The sequence below is a fragment of the Stegostoma tigrinum genome, chromosome 11 (genome assembly GCF_030684315.1).
Source record: "Stegostoma tigrinum isolate sSteTig4 chromosome 11, sSteTig4.hap1, whole genome shotgun sequence".
NCBI classification, from domain to species: Eukaryota; Metazoa; Chordata; class Chondrichthyes; order Orectolobiformes; family Stegostomatidae; genus Stegostoma; species Stegostoma tigrinum.
The window spans coordinates 9669823-9686138 of NC_081364.1; the positions used below are offsets into that span (position 1 = coordinate 9669823).

General features: G+C 41.9%; 1 protein-coding gene across 1 annotated transcript in view; it reads left to right on the plus strand.

The window, feature by feature from the left end:
• The first annotated feature begins 11954 nt into the window (after positions 1-11954).
• The window catches only part of arih2 (ariadne homolog 2 (Drosophila)), a 110097-nt gene continuing 105735 nt past the window's right edge, over positions 11955-16316 (plus strand). The window contains exon 1 of the mRNA XM_048547488.2: positions 11955-12092. The gene's annotated coding sequence lies outside the window, so the exon portion shown is untranslated. The remainder of the gene's footprint in view (positions 12093-16316) is intronic.

Here is a 16316-nt window from a genome sequence, read left to right on the forward strand (position 1 = left end):
GTCTGAATGTTCATGTTCCTAAACACACTCTTTCTTTACAGGATAATTCACACCTAAACTTGGTCTTCAAAGATGTATCACCTATTGCGAGCTCCAGTGACCACGTGCAGCAAGTGGTTGGTTGCTCGTAGAGTTGCAGTTCAGAGTTGATGAGCTGGAATCTGAGTTTCAAACACTGCAGCACATCTGGGAGGCAGAGGAGTACCTGGATACTGTGTTGCAGGAGGCAGTCACTGCAGGTAGATATAAGGACTTCAAATTTGGTCAGTAGCTAGGGACAGCAGGGGCTAACTGCAAGCGAGGCAGGTAGAGGGATCCTGCATTCAGGAGCAGAGGAGCCTCAGCTCTTGACCTTGTCCAATAGACATGAGGTACTCGTTCCCTGTGAGGGACGAGGAAAAGGGCTGTAGGGAGGATGAGCCAGCTGACAACTGCACCATGATATAGGAGGCCATTCGAGAGGGAGGAGAAAAAAAACATAAAAAACAGAACATAGAACTATACAGCACAGTACAGGCCCTTTGGCCCATGAAGTTTTGCTGAACTTTTACCCTAACCCTAAGGTCTATCTAACCTCCACCCCTATCTTATACTATCATTCAAATGCAGACAAATAGTAGTTGTAATGGACTCAATTTCCCCAAATTATAAATAGCATCCTTTGTAAGCAAGAGCGAGAGTCCTGCTTGGCATGTTGACTGGTTGGGTGCCAGGGTGAGGGACATCTCTGACCAGGTTAAAAAAATATTGGAGGCTGTGGATCCAGTTGTTGTGGCCCACTTTGGGACAAACAACATATGCAAGACTGGGAAGGAGGACCTGTGTGGGAATGATCAAGCCCTGGGGGTTATAACCTCCGGATTACTGCCTGAACCATTTGCAAAAGGTTTTATAGATAAGAAAGTTAGGGAAGTAAACACGTGTGCAGAAAAGAGGGGCCCCATTTCATGGGGCATTGGCATCTGTTTCGGAATAGGAAGGATCTATATCGTTCGCACAGTCTCCACTTGAACTGATCTGGAACCAATATTCTAGCAAAAAGGATAAATAGAGTGATCACTAAGACTTTAAACGAGTGAACTGAGGGGAAAGGAAGGGGAAAACGACAGGACATTATAGTGATAAATAGAGAACAAAGCAGCAGGTTAATGTGCACAGGCAGTTTAACTACATTGAAGACTATGAAAGAATTTCAAAGTAAGGAAAACTCAGGAGATATTGTCAGAGATGTTAGAATTCAAAAAGAAGATATAAAAACCGGCATAAAGGCAGTTTATTTAAATGCTCGTAGCATTTGAAACAACCTACATGAGTTGATGGCATAAATTATTGTGAATGAGTATGATTTGGTAGCAATTATAGACATATGGTTGGAGGCTCTCTTTTGGCTCTATCCTATCATTTACTCCCTACCCCACCCACCTCCTTATTTTCTACACATAAACTGAAGTTTTCCCAGCCGCCATCAGTTCTGAGGAAGGGATCTGAAACGTTAACTCTGTTTTTTTCCTTCACAGATGCTGTCAGACTTGCTAAGCTTTTCTGGCAACTTTTGTTTTTGAACCTTGATGGGGAGTTCATTGAATGTATCCGTGATAGTTTTCTTGAACAGTATGTAATGGAACCGACCAAGGTGCAAAGTAATCAGACAGGAATAATTAATGATATAATAGTTTGGGATCCCTTTGGAAGGAGTGATCACTCTCAGGTTGAATTTGGATACGGATGGCAACTGAGAAGATAATATCGAATACCAGGGTCCTATGCTTAAACAAAGCAAACTAAAATAGGATGAGGGATGAGCTGGTTAAAGTAGACTGGCAGCAAAGACCTTATGGTGGGACAGTTGAGGAACAGTGGACGACTTCCAAAGCAATTTTTCCAGGTGTTGAGCAAAAGTATGTACCAGTGAAAAGGAAGGACTGCAGGAAAATGGGGTAATCATGGATGTCTAAGGAAATAAGTGAGAGTATCAAATTGAAAGATAAGGCAGTGAAAAACTAGAATACTGGGAAAACTTTAAAGGTCAATAGAAAGCCATAAAAAACTATAAGATAAAATGAGATATTTTATAAGAGTAAACTAGCTCAGAATATAAAGAAAAATAACAAAAGTTTTGAGAAATACACATAGTGAAAAAGAGTGGCTAAGGTAAATATTGGTTTGTTAGAGGATGACAAGGGGGCTTTAATAATGGGAAATGAGGAAATAGCTGAGGCATTGAACAGGTAATTTGTGTCGGTCTTTACAGTGGAGGCCATGAAGAATGTGCCAGTAACTGATGACAAGGAGACCAAGGCAGATGAAGACCTAGAAACAATCATTTTCACGATAGAGGTAGTGTTGGGCCAGCAAATGGACCGAAAGGTGGACAAGTCTCCTGACTCTGTTGGAATGTATTCCAAGGTACTAAAAGAGATGGCAGGAGAAATAGCAAATGTCCTTGTGTTAATTTTCCAAAATTTGCTGGACTCTGGGGCAACTCTGGCAGATTGGAAAACAGCAAATGTGATGCTATTGCTTTAAAAAAAAGAGGTAGACAAAAGATGGGGAATTATAGGCCAGTTAGCTTAACTTCTGTAGTGGGGAAAATGCTTGAATTTGTCAGCAAGGGAGAAATATCAAGGTATCTCGATAGAAATTGTTCCATTGAGCAGACACAGCACAGGTTCATGATGGGCAGATCTTGTTTAACTAATTTACTGGCATTCTATGAAGACATTACAAGAGCGGTGGACAAGGAGAACCCAGTCAATGTGGTGTATCCGGATTTCCAAAAGACTTTCGACAAGGTGCTGCACAATAATCTTATGCAGAAGACTTTAGTGCACGGTGTCACATGCAATGTATCAGCACAGATAGAGGACTGATTAACTAACAGGAAGCAAAGAGTGGGGATAAATGAAGGCTTTTCTGGCTGGCCACCAGGGAGTAGTGGTTTGTCTTGAGGAACAATGTTGGGACTGCAATTGTTTATAATTTTACATAGATAATTTGGAGGTGGTGACCACATGTAGTGTGTCAGAGCTTGTGGATGACACTAAGATGAGTGGTCGAACAAAGTATGCAGAGGACTCTGAAAGCTTGCGGAAGGGTGTAAATAGTTTGGCAGAGTATAATTTTGATAAATGTGAAGTCATCCATTTTGGTAGGAACAACAGTAAAAAGTACTATTATTTAAACAATAAAAATTTGCAGCATGCTGCTGTGCAGAGGGATCTGGGTATCCTTGTGCATGAATTGCAGAAGGTTGGTTTGCAGGTGTAATGGGTAATTAAGAAGGCAAATAGAATTTTGTCCTTCACTGCGATAGGGATTGAGTTTAAAAGCAGGAGGTTGTGTTACAGCTGTATAGGGTGCTGGTGAGGCCACACTAGGTGCAATTTTGGTCTCCTTACTTGAGAAAGGATGTACTGGCAGTGAACGGCGTGCAAACGAGATTTGCTACGTTGTTTTCAGAGTTGAGAGGGTTGTCTTATGAGGAGACACTGAGTAGACTGGAATTATGTTCATTAGAATTGAGAAGAATGAGTGGGGATCTAATAGAAACATAAAATTATGAAGGGAATAGGTAAGATAGAAAGGGTGATGGTGAGAGAGTAGGTAAGTGGAGCTAAGACCACAAAAAGATCATCCCTGATCTGATTGAGTGGCAGTGCAGGCTCAAAGGGTCAGATGGCCTATTCATACTCCTGGTTCTTATGTTCTAACAAATAGTGGAGGAGAAGAAGCATGGGAAGAAGACAAGAGAATGGGGGATGGGAAAGTTGCATGCAAGAGAGGTGTGGGAGGATGAGAAGGTCAGCAGAGGAAGAGCCAGTAAAGAAATTCTGCTGAATACTGAGTTCTGTAGAAGGAAATGTGTGTGAAGTTGTGTGCAAGAAAGGGCCCATAAACTGGTGATGCCACTTGTTGAACAACATCGGAGTGAGAACCTATAAAGGGCTATGAATGTCAAGGGTTAATTGCTATCTTAGAGGAAAAGTGGATGCTGGAATAGCTTTCTTGGACAATGAATCAGTTCTGTTTAAAGTTTGAGGGGAGGCTGGTCTGAAAAGATAGGGCTAAAGCAAATCAAATGATACTGGGATAATGCAGGAAAATAATCATAGAATGGCTGAAGTAGGAGATCAGCATTGATGTCACATAATGGCAGAGTGGGCTTGAGGGCCTAAATGGCAGCGTGAGATTGGAAGCCTCACCCCATTCCTATTTCTTCTGTTCTTAAAACTGAAAATGCTGATAAGTTGAGGTGGATCAGGCAGGTCCAGCAGCTGTATGTAAAGCTGTATGTGGTCAAATAGTTATGTATCCATGGTTAGCTGCACAGAGGAAATTGCACCATACTGAAGAAAGAGAGGCAGATATCAAAATCGTATGTTGACTGACTGCTGTCAATGTCGGCTTGGCAAAATAACTACCACTGATTTGGGCTCAAGACAGAATTTCTTCTTGGGACCATTATTTGATCATTGTGTGTTCTGGAATTGTCTTATATCAGACAAGTTATTCCTCATCTTATGCCTACGGACGGAGGTAAGAGCAATTCCTTGATTAACTTTTTAACTCCTTGAAAAGGGAAGGCCTGTGCTCAGTAGATGGGGGCTTTCATATAACATTGGGTTACGTTCCAATGGCATTACGGCTGACGGTTGACCTTATAGAATTTTTTTAAATCATGAGGGGCATGGATAGGAAGGGGTGCCAAGGTCTTTTCCCCCAGCGCAGGGGAATCCAAAACTAGAGGGCACATGTTAAAGGTGTGAGGAGAAAGATTTAAAGGGGAGCTAAGGGGCATCTTTTCACACTGGGTGGCACATGTATGCAGTGAGCCGCCAGAGCAAGTGGTGGAGGTTGGTGCAATTACCATATTTAAAAGGCATCTAGATGGGTAAATGAATAGCAAGGGGTTAGAGGGATATGGACTAAATGCTGGCAAATGGGACCAGGTTAATTTAGGACATCTGATTAGCCTGAATGAGTTGGACAGAAGGACCTGTTTCCACGCTGTAAATCTCTATGACTCTATGATACATATGGGTCAAGTAGCACAAGTCCTCATTCCACCATGGACAGACAATGCTTTTAGAAGTGACAGTCACACAATGATTTATTGATATGTGTACCTGGATATGTAACCTTCCACCAGTTAAGATTAGGCTAAAATCTAACATGATCCTGTACATGCAAGCTTAAAAGCAGTTATGGCTGTCATTGCTTGCGAAGGTTGAAAAGATCCTTCAAACTCTCTTCGAGAGCAAGAAATTGCACACAGTGAGTTAAATTTATCTGGTACTTGTTATGAATGTGTTTTCAGTAAAGATCAAAACAAACCAACCTCTATTTAAATTTACAAAGTTGAACTAACAAGTTGTTTGATCAACGCTACACAACGAGCAAAGTACCAATGAGGAGCTGCTCTGACCATTTTCGGCTATTAGTTGATGAACAAGGAGCAGTTTATTCATTGTTCGATTGGCATCATACACTAACAGCTGACCATGATTATTTCTAGGCTATAAAACCAAATAAAAATGGACGAACCGCTGACAGGAAGATCAGTAGCCAGAAGAAAGAAACTTAGGACAATTGGCAATTGAATCATATGAGATGAGAGAATTATTTTGCACGAGTTACAATGATTGGGAATAGAGTATCTGAAAGGGTAATGGAAGCAGATTCAACCATCCCTTTCAGAAGGGAACTAGATAATAGATTACAACAAAGCACAATTGCAGTACTCTAGGGTAGGAACAAGAGAGTGGGAGTCATTGGAAGTCTCTCTTAAACACATTATTTTTACATCCCTATGGCTTTTCACTTGTGGCAGTGGCCAGGAGATTAATTTTTAATTTCTGGAGATCCCTGACAATTCTGGTGGATTGGCAGTCCCAAATTGTGTGAAACATCATCAATGATATGTGAAGATAAATATTTCTGATTGTGAGATGACGGTGATAGCCCATTTGTTATTCCACAATTGAAGTTTCAGGTCAGTTGCACTTAAGAGGATATGTACAAGTTTAATGAGACATCACTTATTATAGCTGGTATTCATCTTTTTCATTTGCACAAGCCATTTCATTGTCCAAAATAATCAGCTCCTCTGTGATGACACCTTGTAATTTTCATACTTAATCTCCTGGGTGCAAACACTATTTTTTCAGTCAATTTCTGTAGATTAATCCCAATACTGTGTGGAAATGCAATTCACTGGTCTAACAGTAAACCTGCATAATTTAACCTGAATGGAACAACCTGAGCACTATCTGGTTGTTGTATCAGCGAGATTGCATGTCATCAGCCAGATGTAATAGCTCTGGCTGAAGAAGTATAGACTTTTTGATTGTTGCTTGCAGATGAGCCCCTGATATCCAGTTCTGTTGCTCAGCCCAAAACTGACCGTGAGGTTGCGCTGCTTTGAGATTTGCAATGAGATCATCAGAATTCCAGTTTGACTGTTTTGGAATGTTGGCTTGTTTCTCTGTGTCAGTGAACATTGCTGCTTCAGCCTGACAAGTATTAACATTACTTTTAACATGGTCTGGCACTGTGGTTGCGGAGCTGTATTTATCCAGTTTGACATGACATCCCAAGTTTGGAGTGCAGATATGAGAACTCGTTTGCTTTGATGGCCAACATGCCTGGCTCGCTAGCTGTATAACAAAGACTTCAGTGCTCACAAAATGCTCCGGCAGACATACTTTATTATTGCCACGTCGCTTAATTTTCATGTGATACCTACGTGAAGAAAGAGTTAGAGAAAGCACATGCGTGTAGGTATCATTTTCCTTGATGTCAGGATGTCCCAAAATGTTTTCCATTCCATAAAAAATTCAAATAACTAATCTAGAATTTGAGAAGAAATCAAAGTAATGGTGAAAATGTAACTCGTGAATTCTTGTAAGAACCATTGGGTTCACTGGTGTCCTTTTAAGTAAGAAAATCTGCAGTCCTTAACCCGTTTGGCCTCCATGGAGCTCCAGACCCACAGCAATGTGTTCACTCTTAATTACTCTCTGAAATGGACTAGCAAGTCTCTCAGATGTGTCAAGTTACCATGACAAAGCAGAATAAGAATGCACAGCCCAGCATCAACCCAGGCATTGGAATTAATGTGACGAAGGCATGTATGTTCTCTAGACCTTACAATTTGCTCCTCACAAAAATCTACCGTCTTGTGCTAAAATTGGGAGATTGATTTCAAGGACGAGACAACTGGGCATTCGTGAGGCATTGCAAATCATCAGCAGCAGAACTTCATTTCAAGAACATTTGTAAGCTCATAGCCCAGTATAGTTCTCGCCTTACTATTATCATCAAGTCAGGGAATCCACTCTTGCTCAATGAAGAACAAAGAAGGGCATATCAGAAACACTACCAGGTGGAAGTAAGATATGCCACCCTGGAGAAGCAGCAATGGAGGACTCCATGCAACATAAACAGTGGAAGCAGCATGTAACAGAAAAGATAATGGATCCCACAACTAATGGATCAGATCAAATCCCTTGTGCTCTGTCGCATTTAGTTGTGAGTGATTTTTTTGTTTCTTTATTCATTCATGGGATGAGGGTGTTGCTGGCTAGGCAGCATTTATTGTCCATCCCTAATTGTCCAGAGGGCAGGTAAGAGTCAACCACATTGCTATGTGTCTGGAATCACATGTACGCCAGACCAGATAAGGATGGCAGTTTCCTTCCCTAAAGGATATTAGTGAGCCAGATAGGTTTTTCTGACAATTAGCAATGGATTCATGGTCATCGTTAGATTCTTACTTCCAGATTTCTTTTTGTTTTGAATTCAGCTTCCACGATCTGCCATGGCAAGACTCCTAACCCAGGTCCCAGAACGGTATGTGGGTCTCTGGATTAACAGTCCAGCAATAATAATACGAGGCCATTGCCCCCCATTGATAAGTAAACAACTAGCCACACCGAGAGACTCCATAAATATTCCTTCCTCAATGTGCCTGACAGACAAATGAGAAACACTGTAGCTGTGTGCATCTTTTTAAACTTTGTTTAATGCATTGTTGATGTTGCTCATAATAAGTATTCATTGCCAATCCTGATTGTTCTGGAAAAATTGTTGGTGAGTCACCTTCTGGAACTACTACAATTTGATGTAGCGGAAATGCAATTGAGGGGAATGTCAGGATTTGGAAAGTGAAGGAACCGTGATTTAATTCTTAGTCAGGATGTTGTGTGACTTGGAGAGAACCTAGAGATTGTGGTGTTCCCATGTATCTGCTGCCCTTGTCCTTCCAGTTGAGAAAAATTTGAGAGTTTGGAAGGCGTTGTCAAAGGAGCCTTGGTGAGTTGTTGCTGTACATGGTATACGCTGTTGCTGCTGTGTATCAGTTCTTAGACATAGGAGCAGAGTAAGTCGTTCAGTCCATTTGAGTCTGCTGCACCAGTCATGGATATTGTGGTTGATCTGTTAATCCTCCAGTTAACTTTTTCTTGTTTTTGCCACACAACCCTTGATTCCCTTTTTAATAAAAATCTATCTCAGCCATGAATATGCTTAATGATCCAGCCTAAAAAGCCCTTTACTTAAAAAAATCCACAGATTCACTATCCTCTGAGAGAAGAAATTCCTTCTCATCTCTGACTTCCTTATCCGACTCCCTTTGGTCCTCAACTCTCCCACAAGGGAAAACAGCCTCTCTGCATCAACCCTGTCAAGTCCCCAACGAATCTTGTATGTTTCAATAAGGTGGCCTCTCATTTTCTGTGTTCGAATGACTACATGTCTAATAAACTAAACATCTCATCAGGCACACCCTTCATGGTGAACTGCCCAAAACTGTTCACAGTTTTCCAGATATGGTCTGACCAGTGCCTACTGTAGTTTTAGCAAAACCTACCACTTCTATACTTCATTCCCTTTGAGACAAAGATTAACATTCCATTTGAATTTCGTATTCATAGGAGTAGTCAATGTTGAAGGTGGTGGATGGGGTGCCAATCAAGTGGGCTGCTTTGTGATGGATGGCATCAAGCTTTTTGAGTGCCTTTGGAGCTGTGTCCATCCAAGAATGTTGGAAGTATTCCATCATTCCAATGAGCCTTGTCAATGGTGGATAGGCTTTGGGGAGTCAAGAGATGAATTAGAACATAGAACATAGAACATTACAGCACAGTACAGGCCCTTCTGCCCTCGATGTTGTGCCGACCTGTCATACCGATCTCAAGCCCATCTAACCTACACTATTCCCTGTACGTCCATATGCTTATCCAATGACAACTTAAATGTACCTAAAGTTGGCAAATCTAATACCGTTGCAGGCAAAGCGTTCCATTCCCTTACTACTCTCTGAGTAAAGAAACTATCTCTGACATCCATCCTATATCTTTCACCCCTCAATTTAAAGCTATGCCCCCTCGTGCTTGCTGTCACCATCCTAGGAAAAAGGATCTGCCTATCCACCCTATCTAACCCTCTGATTATTTTATGTCTCAATTAAGTCACCTCTCAACCTTCTTCTCTCTAATGAAAACAGCCTCAAGTCCCTCAGCCTTTCCTCATAAGACCTTCCCTCCATACCAGGCAACATCCTAGTAAATCTCCTCTGCACCCTTTCCAAAGCTTCCACATCCTTCTTATAATGCGGTGACCAGAACTGTACACAATACTCCAAGTGCGGCCGCACCAGAGTTTTGTACAGCTGCAGCATAACCTCTTGGTTCCGGAACTCGATCCCTCTATTAATAAAAGCTGAAACACTGTATGCCTTCTTAACAACCCTGTCAACCTGGGTGGCAACTTTCAAGGATCTGCGTGCATGGACATTAAATGGCTTGTCCAGTTCATCATCTGATCAATTGTAATTCCCAGTATGTTGATAGTAGTGGGACTCAATAATCCTATCGAATGTCAAGGGGAGATGGTTAGGTTCTGTCTTGTTGGCATTGGTAGGGTTCAGAAGGTGTTTACCAGGATGTTGCCGGCTGTGGAAGATTTGAGTTATTAAGAAAGGTTGAATAGGCTGGGGCTTTGCTTAGGAGGTTGAAAGGTGACCTTATAGAGGTCGAGGTGTAACGATAAGTTTAACGGTAGGTGTCTTTTTCCGAGGGAGGGGCATATTTTTAATTTAAAAGGAGCAAGATTTTAAAAAAAATATGATGGGCAAATGTTTTACACAGAAGATGGTTCCTGTGTGGAATGAACTTCCTGAGGAAATGCTGGATGTGAACACAGTCACAATCTTTAAAAGTACACGAATAGGACAGGTTTGGAGGGATATGGGCCAGGAGCAGGCTATTGAGACTAGTTTAATTTGGGATCATGTTTGGCATGAACTAGTTGGAACAAAGCTGTTTCCATGCTCTATGACTCTCTGGTCATTGCCTGGCACTTGCATGGCAGAAATGTTAAATCCCACTTATCAGCCCAAACCTTAATGTTGTCCAGGTCATGCTGCATATGAACACGGACAGCTTCAGTATCTGAGGAGTCACAAATGAATATTGTGCAATCTTCAATGGAGATCCTCACTACTTAGCTTATGATGGAGGGAAAATAGTTGATAAAGCAATGGTAAGTGATGGGTCTTGGACAGAACCCTAAGGAGCATCCATAGTAACATCCTCGGTCTGAGATGATAGACCTGTAATCACCACAACCTTTCGTCAGGTGGATGACTCCTGTGCTGAAGCAGTTTCTCAATTCCATTGATTTCATTGATGTGTTGCTAGGGCTCCTTGATGCTGTCTCTAGTCAAATGTGAATTTGTGATACTGAGCTGCACGCATGTTTTGAATTGCTGTTAGAGGAGGTGGTGGAGGCTGCTAAAATTTACAATATTTTAAAGACATCTGCATGGATATATGAATAGGAAGAGTTTAGAAAGATATGGGTCAAATGTTTGCAAATGGCACTTAATTAACGTAGAAAAGCTGGTCAGTATGGATGAGTTGGATTGTAGAACATTACAGCACAGTATGGGCCCTTCGGCCTTCGATGTTGTGCCGACCTGTCATACCGATCTCAAGCCATCTCTGTGACTCTAGGATGCTGGATTGTAATTATTAATCACTTGGGGCTGACATTGGTTTGCATGCTTCATTCTGGGCTCCTTGCATGACTCTGGGATGTTAGTGAGTTGCATGCCTCAATCTAGGCTGCCACTGGGTTTTGTGCATTACTTTGTGGTGACAGTGCGCTGCATGCATCATTCTGGGCTTACACAGGACTGCGTGCATTGCTCTGGGCACATGTTGGGCTGCATGCTTCACTCTGGGTGCATACCTCGCTCTAGGCTGTTTGCATGGCCCATGGATGACATTGGGCAGCATGCAATGATCTAGGCTACCACTGGGCTGTATGCATCACTCTGCTGACAATGGGCTGCATGCAATGCCGTGGGTGACACATGATTGAATGCATCAATCTAGGCTGCCACGTGACTGCATATGTATCATTCTCAGCTGCATGCATAACTCTAGAACGGAACATGCCTGCGTGCCCCAAACTAGGCTCTCCACTGGGTTGAACGCTCTCACTTTGTGTTAACACAGGTCTACATGCATTACTCAGGTCTGCATGCGTTTCTCAGGGCTGACAGTGGGCCGCATGCATTACTCAGGTCTGCATGCATTTCTCTGGGCCAACACTCGGCCGCAGACATTTCTCAGGGCTGACTCTGGGCAGCATGCATTACTCAGGGTTGACGCAGGGCTGCATGAATTTCCCAGGGCTGACTCTGGGCTGCATGCATTGCTAAGGCTAACACTTGGTTGCATGCATTACTTGGCTGCTACAGGGCTGCCTGCATTACTTGGGGCTGACACTAGGCTGCATGCATTATTCAGGAGTGACACTGGGCCGCAGACATTTCTCAGGGCTGACTCTGGGCTGCATGCATTGCTAAGGCTGCCTGCATTACTCAGGGCTGACACTAGGCTGCATGCCTCTATAATAGTTTCCGGTTTGCAGTGCCCCGGAAGTGACGGGAGAGGAGGCGGCCCTGCCAGTTCCGATTGCGCTGCGTTTCCCTAACGGCGGATCCGAGCGACCAGGAGTCACTGGAGCCCGAGGTCGGGTCCAGGCCGCGACTCCGCCACCGATGCCAGGCTCCCAAGGGCCGGGTGAGTACCGGGGGGTTAACCGGGAGCCGGGCTATACCCAGCCCAGCCTGTGGCAGGGAGCGGGAGTTACCGCAGCCCCCTAATAACCCAGAGGGGGAGCTCCTGACTCTTAACCAGCACTAACTAGCATAACTAGTGTCAAACCAGCAACACAGGCTCCAGTATGAACCACCTCAATCTGTTCTTCACCGGAACATTAGGCCCCCGTAGCATGATAAATGGTATCTTGTAATTAATTACCAACCTTAACTAGAAATAAAAAGGGTCAACTCAGTAACCATGTGTTAACGAGAGTGATCAGCAGTCATACCTTTACCAAGGTGACTAACGTCAGCATTCATTATTAACTAGCATAACTGGCACCAAGGGTGCTAACAGATGTTACAATATCTTTAATAGTCATCATTAACTATAATTAATCACTGTTAACTACAATTAATAACCATTAACTTTGATAATACAGCACCAAAGACATTTATAACCAACAACAACTTCAATAATGGAGAGCCAGGAGCATTTATGACTGCCACTATCTATGATGATAAAGCCTCAGGAGTATTTATAATCAGCATTAACTGAAGTATTAAATGAATAATAACAATCGTCTACTATTAATTTGATTTGGCATCTGCAATGTTAACAAATAATGCATAAATATTAGCACCTAATATTAATGAAGCCAAGTAAATATTCAAGTAGGAAAGTAATTGTGGCAGTACTGTCGTTTGTGACATTAGTTGTTCACTTTGATCACTGCACTGTACAATTATAGTTGTGTGAATAAAGGGTGTTATTTTGATAGCTGAATGACAACAATACTGTATTTAAGTGGCCTAACAAACAACACTGATGCCTGCAAGTGTGTTGTTGAGTTGCACTAGTATTAGTTGTAACCAAAAGATTAATCATCAATGATGAGAAGACTGAAAAGACCACAACATTTGAAGCTGCAAGGATACTATCAGGAAACAATGTGGAGAAGAGTGTACGTTGGCAATCGCAGCTTGGTAACAGGGAAAGTGTTTTGTCGAGAGACTACTTTCTTCAATAGTCGTCCACTGTATTCTGCCTTACATTGATGATTTGACTATTTCCTGTCCTGCTACTTTGTACAGGAAGTAAATAGTACATAACACAGTCATAAATTAATAATGCCACAGAGGTGCTCTGAAAAGAGGGGTTCAGATTTTGGGATGAATCCTTTAAATGTGATGATGGATGATCTTTTATAAGAATGTCATGGAAATTAATTTTGCTGAATCACTGCTTTTTAGTGAAGAATGTAAATGTGTATTAAGGATCGTCTTTTATGCCCTCCCATCATTCCATTTCCTTTTCTCTTTCCCCAGTAAGTTTTCCTGATCATGATGCATCAAAACCGCAGATGCTGTGAGCCCTTGTGCTAAGTATCATCAGGCTATTCAACTGTGCTGTAATGCACCTTGATTTGCTGGTTGCATTCTCTCCTTCAGCTGGTTAAGTAGCAGCAATTTCCTGACCCTCCCTTTCTCCTTTCCCACCTTCTGTTCACGGGTTAATTACTGACATAAGATAACTGGATACATGCTTGAAGCGAAAGTCTTTTAATTCTTGTTCAGTGTGTGAGCCCTAAGTGACTAGATGCACAGTTGCCAAGGATGCATTGACTGGGTGGAATGTGTTTTGAGACACAACACAGCAGAGGAACATTCTAGGAGAGGAGATTTGTGGGAGGTTAGAGGTCATGAGATTTAAACAAAAGGATAAGAATTTAAATTGTGAATAAGGGGGACACATGGACCCATGCAGCTGAGCACAAACAGGGTGAAGGTTGATTGGCATGGTGTGAGATAGGTTAAAAGGCTGCAGAGTTTTGGGTGTTAGCTTCTGTTTGTGTTGTAAGCGGCTCTCTCTGACCCACCAAATGCACGCTGGCTGTCCGTGGAGCAATCCAGACAGTTCCATTCCGTTGCTGTATCCCCATTGCTCTGCAGATTTCCTTCAAATGCCATCCAGTTTCTTTTCAGCATTATTGCTTTCTGCTTCCATAATATTCAGTTCTGTTATAGAGGATGGAAGACTGATGGGGAGATGACTGGAATCTTGAAGTGCCTAAAGCATTTAAATTATTGGAGTGATGGGAGAAATAAAATAGTTTGACTTGTGGTTCAGGCTGCAAAGAAAATTTAGTTTGTGTGGTTTCCTCGGGTAAAGAGGTTTCAGAACACTAACCAGACTCTTCCAAAGAGTCATATTCAACTGTGTTAACTGTTTTCCTGTCTCTCCAAAGAAGTTACCAGACCTCCTGAGATTTTTGAGTGTTCGTTTTTATTTCAACCTGATTCTGGTGCATTTGGGATATCTTAGTTATAACAAATGATAGTTTGTTCTTAAAGCTGAATTTGTATTTGTGACCAGAATAATACTTTTGTGGCAATATTGGCAAAGGTACTTGTTTTTTTTATCAGAATGGAGAATGCAGTGGGTGTCTTTCAGCTCTAAATACTACGTAATGCTGTCTGACCAGTGCAGTGTACAGCTTGGGTGGGACTTCAAGCTTTTGTATCCTGCTGTTGTTTTTTTCAGTTCTGACTTAGTTGATATTCTTGATTTTTTTTTATGTTGCCCACGGTGCTTCAGCTTTTTGTATTGAGTCGATTGCAACCCTCAGTTTTAATTTGTCTGTTTCAACATGTGGGTTTTCTTCCTTTGTGCAGTAAAAAAGCTCAATTCGAATTTTCATTGTTGTTTGTTGTAAATTTTTTGGGCGTAACTGACATCTATGTAAATGTTGTCAAAAAGACCATTTGTTTTCCCTCTCTGGTATACAGCTGTGATTGTGGTTGAGGTTTTGGTTTCACCTGAGATGTCAGTTGATGTGCTAGTTAAACTTTCTTAAGGGTACTGGAGCGGTTGCAATCCTGGACCAACATAGAATAGCTTCAGCCTTTAGTTTCTTATCTGAGTATTTGTTTCCGTGAACAGGCTTGAAATCAGCACATCAAGGATTGTGAAGCGTGAGAGAATTTCTGTTTTGAACATTGTCAAGATCTTTCGGGTGTTTGATTTCTGTGATTGAGCTGGTATATTTTGTACACTTCAGCTTTGATTAGTGCTGTCTTGGGAAATGTTGAGTTGTGTGGTGCATCATTTGGTTAATAAGTACTTGGTTATATGGTGAAACTGTTAAAGCTTTGCTAAACCATTGAAGCTTTGCTCAGCCATGCTATTAGTCATTGAGTCATACAACATGGAAACAGATCCTTCAGTCCAACCAGTTCATGCCAACCATGTTCCCAAATTCAACTAGTCCCACTTGCCTCTGTTTGGCCCATATCTCTCTAAACCTTTCCTATTCATGTCCTTATCCAAATGTCTTTTAAATGTTGTAACTATACCTGCGTCCACCACTCCCTTTAGCAGTTCATTCCACACACAAACCACTCTGTTTTTAAAACAAAGTTGCCCATCATGCCACTTTTACATCTTTCTCCTCTCACATTAAAAATATGACCCCTAGTTTTGAACTTGCCTGCCCTAAAGAAAAGACATTTGCTATTTTCCTTATCAGTGCCCCTCATGGTTTTATAAACCTCTGTAAGGCCACCCCTCAACCGTCTATGCTCTTAACAAACCATTGAGTAAAATTTCATTCCTTTATAAAACGCCGAGAGGAGATAGATGCAGAAATTCAGCTTGAAATTAAGCAGTTTCATACTTGCATTTTATGCCAGAATTAAACATTGTTAAATTGTTTTAATCCCTTTTGAATGAATTTCACTGTTTGCTTTCTCCTCCTCTGGCTGTAAGAACCTATTTGCAAATGTGAGAAGGCTGAGGCTGATCTGACAGAAGCCTTGAACGCAATGTGAGATGTTTGATAAGATAGCCGTAAAAAAGTTTTAACTCCTATGGAAGACCAAAACTTGCATTCGTAAAATAAATAAGTGGATTGGCCATGCTAAATTGCCTATCATATCCAAGGATGTGTAGGGTAGGTGAATTAGCTATGGGCAATGCAGGGTTATAGGGATAGTGTGGGGGAGTGTGTTTGGGTGGGATTCTCCATGGAGGGTCATTGTGGGCTTGATGGGCCTAATGGCCTACTTCCACACTGGGGATTCTAAAGAAAACAGGATCATGGCAAATAAATGCAATGGGGAATTTGGGAGCTATTTCTTTAACTCAGGCTGAGGAATATGTGGCGATTTCTAGTATGTGTAGTAAGTGAGGCAAATATATAGA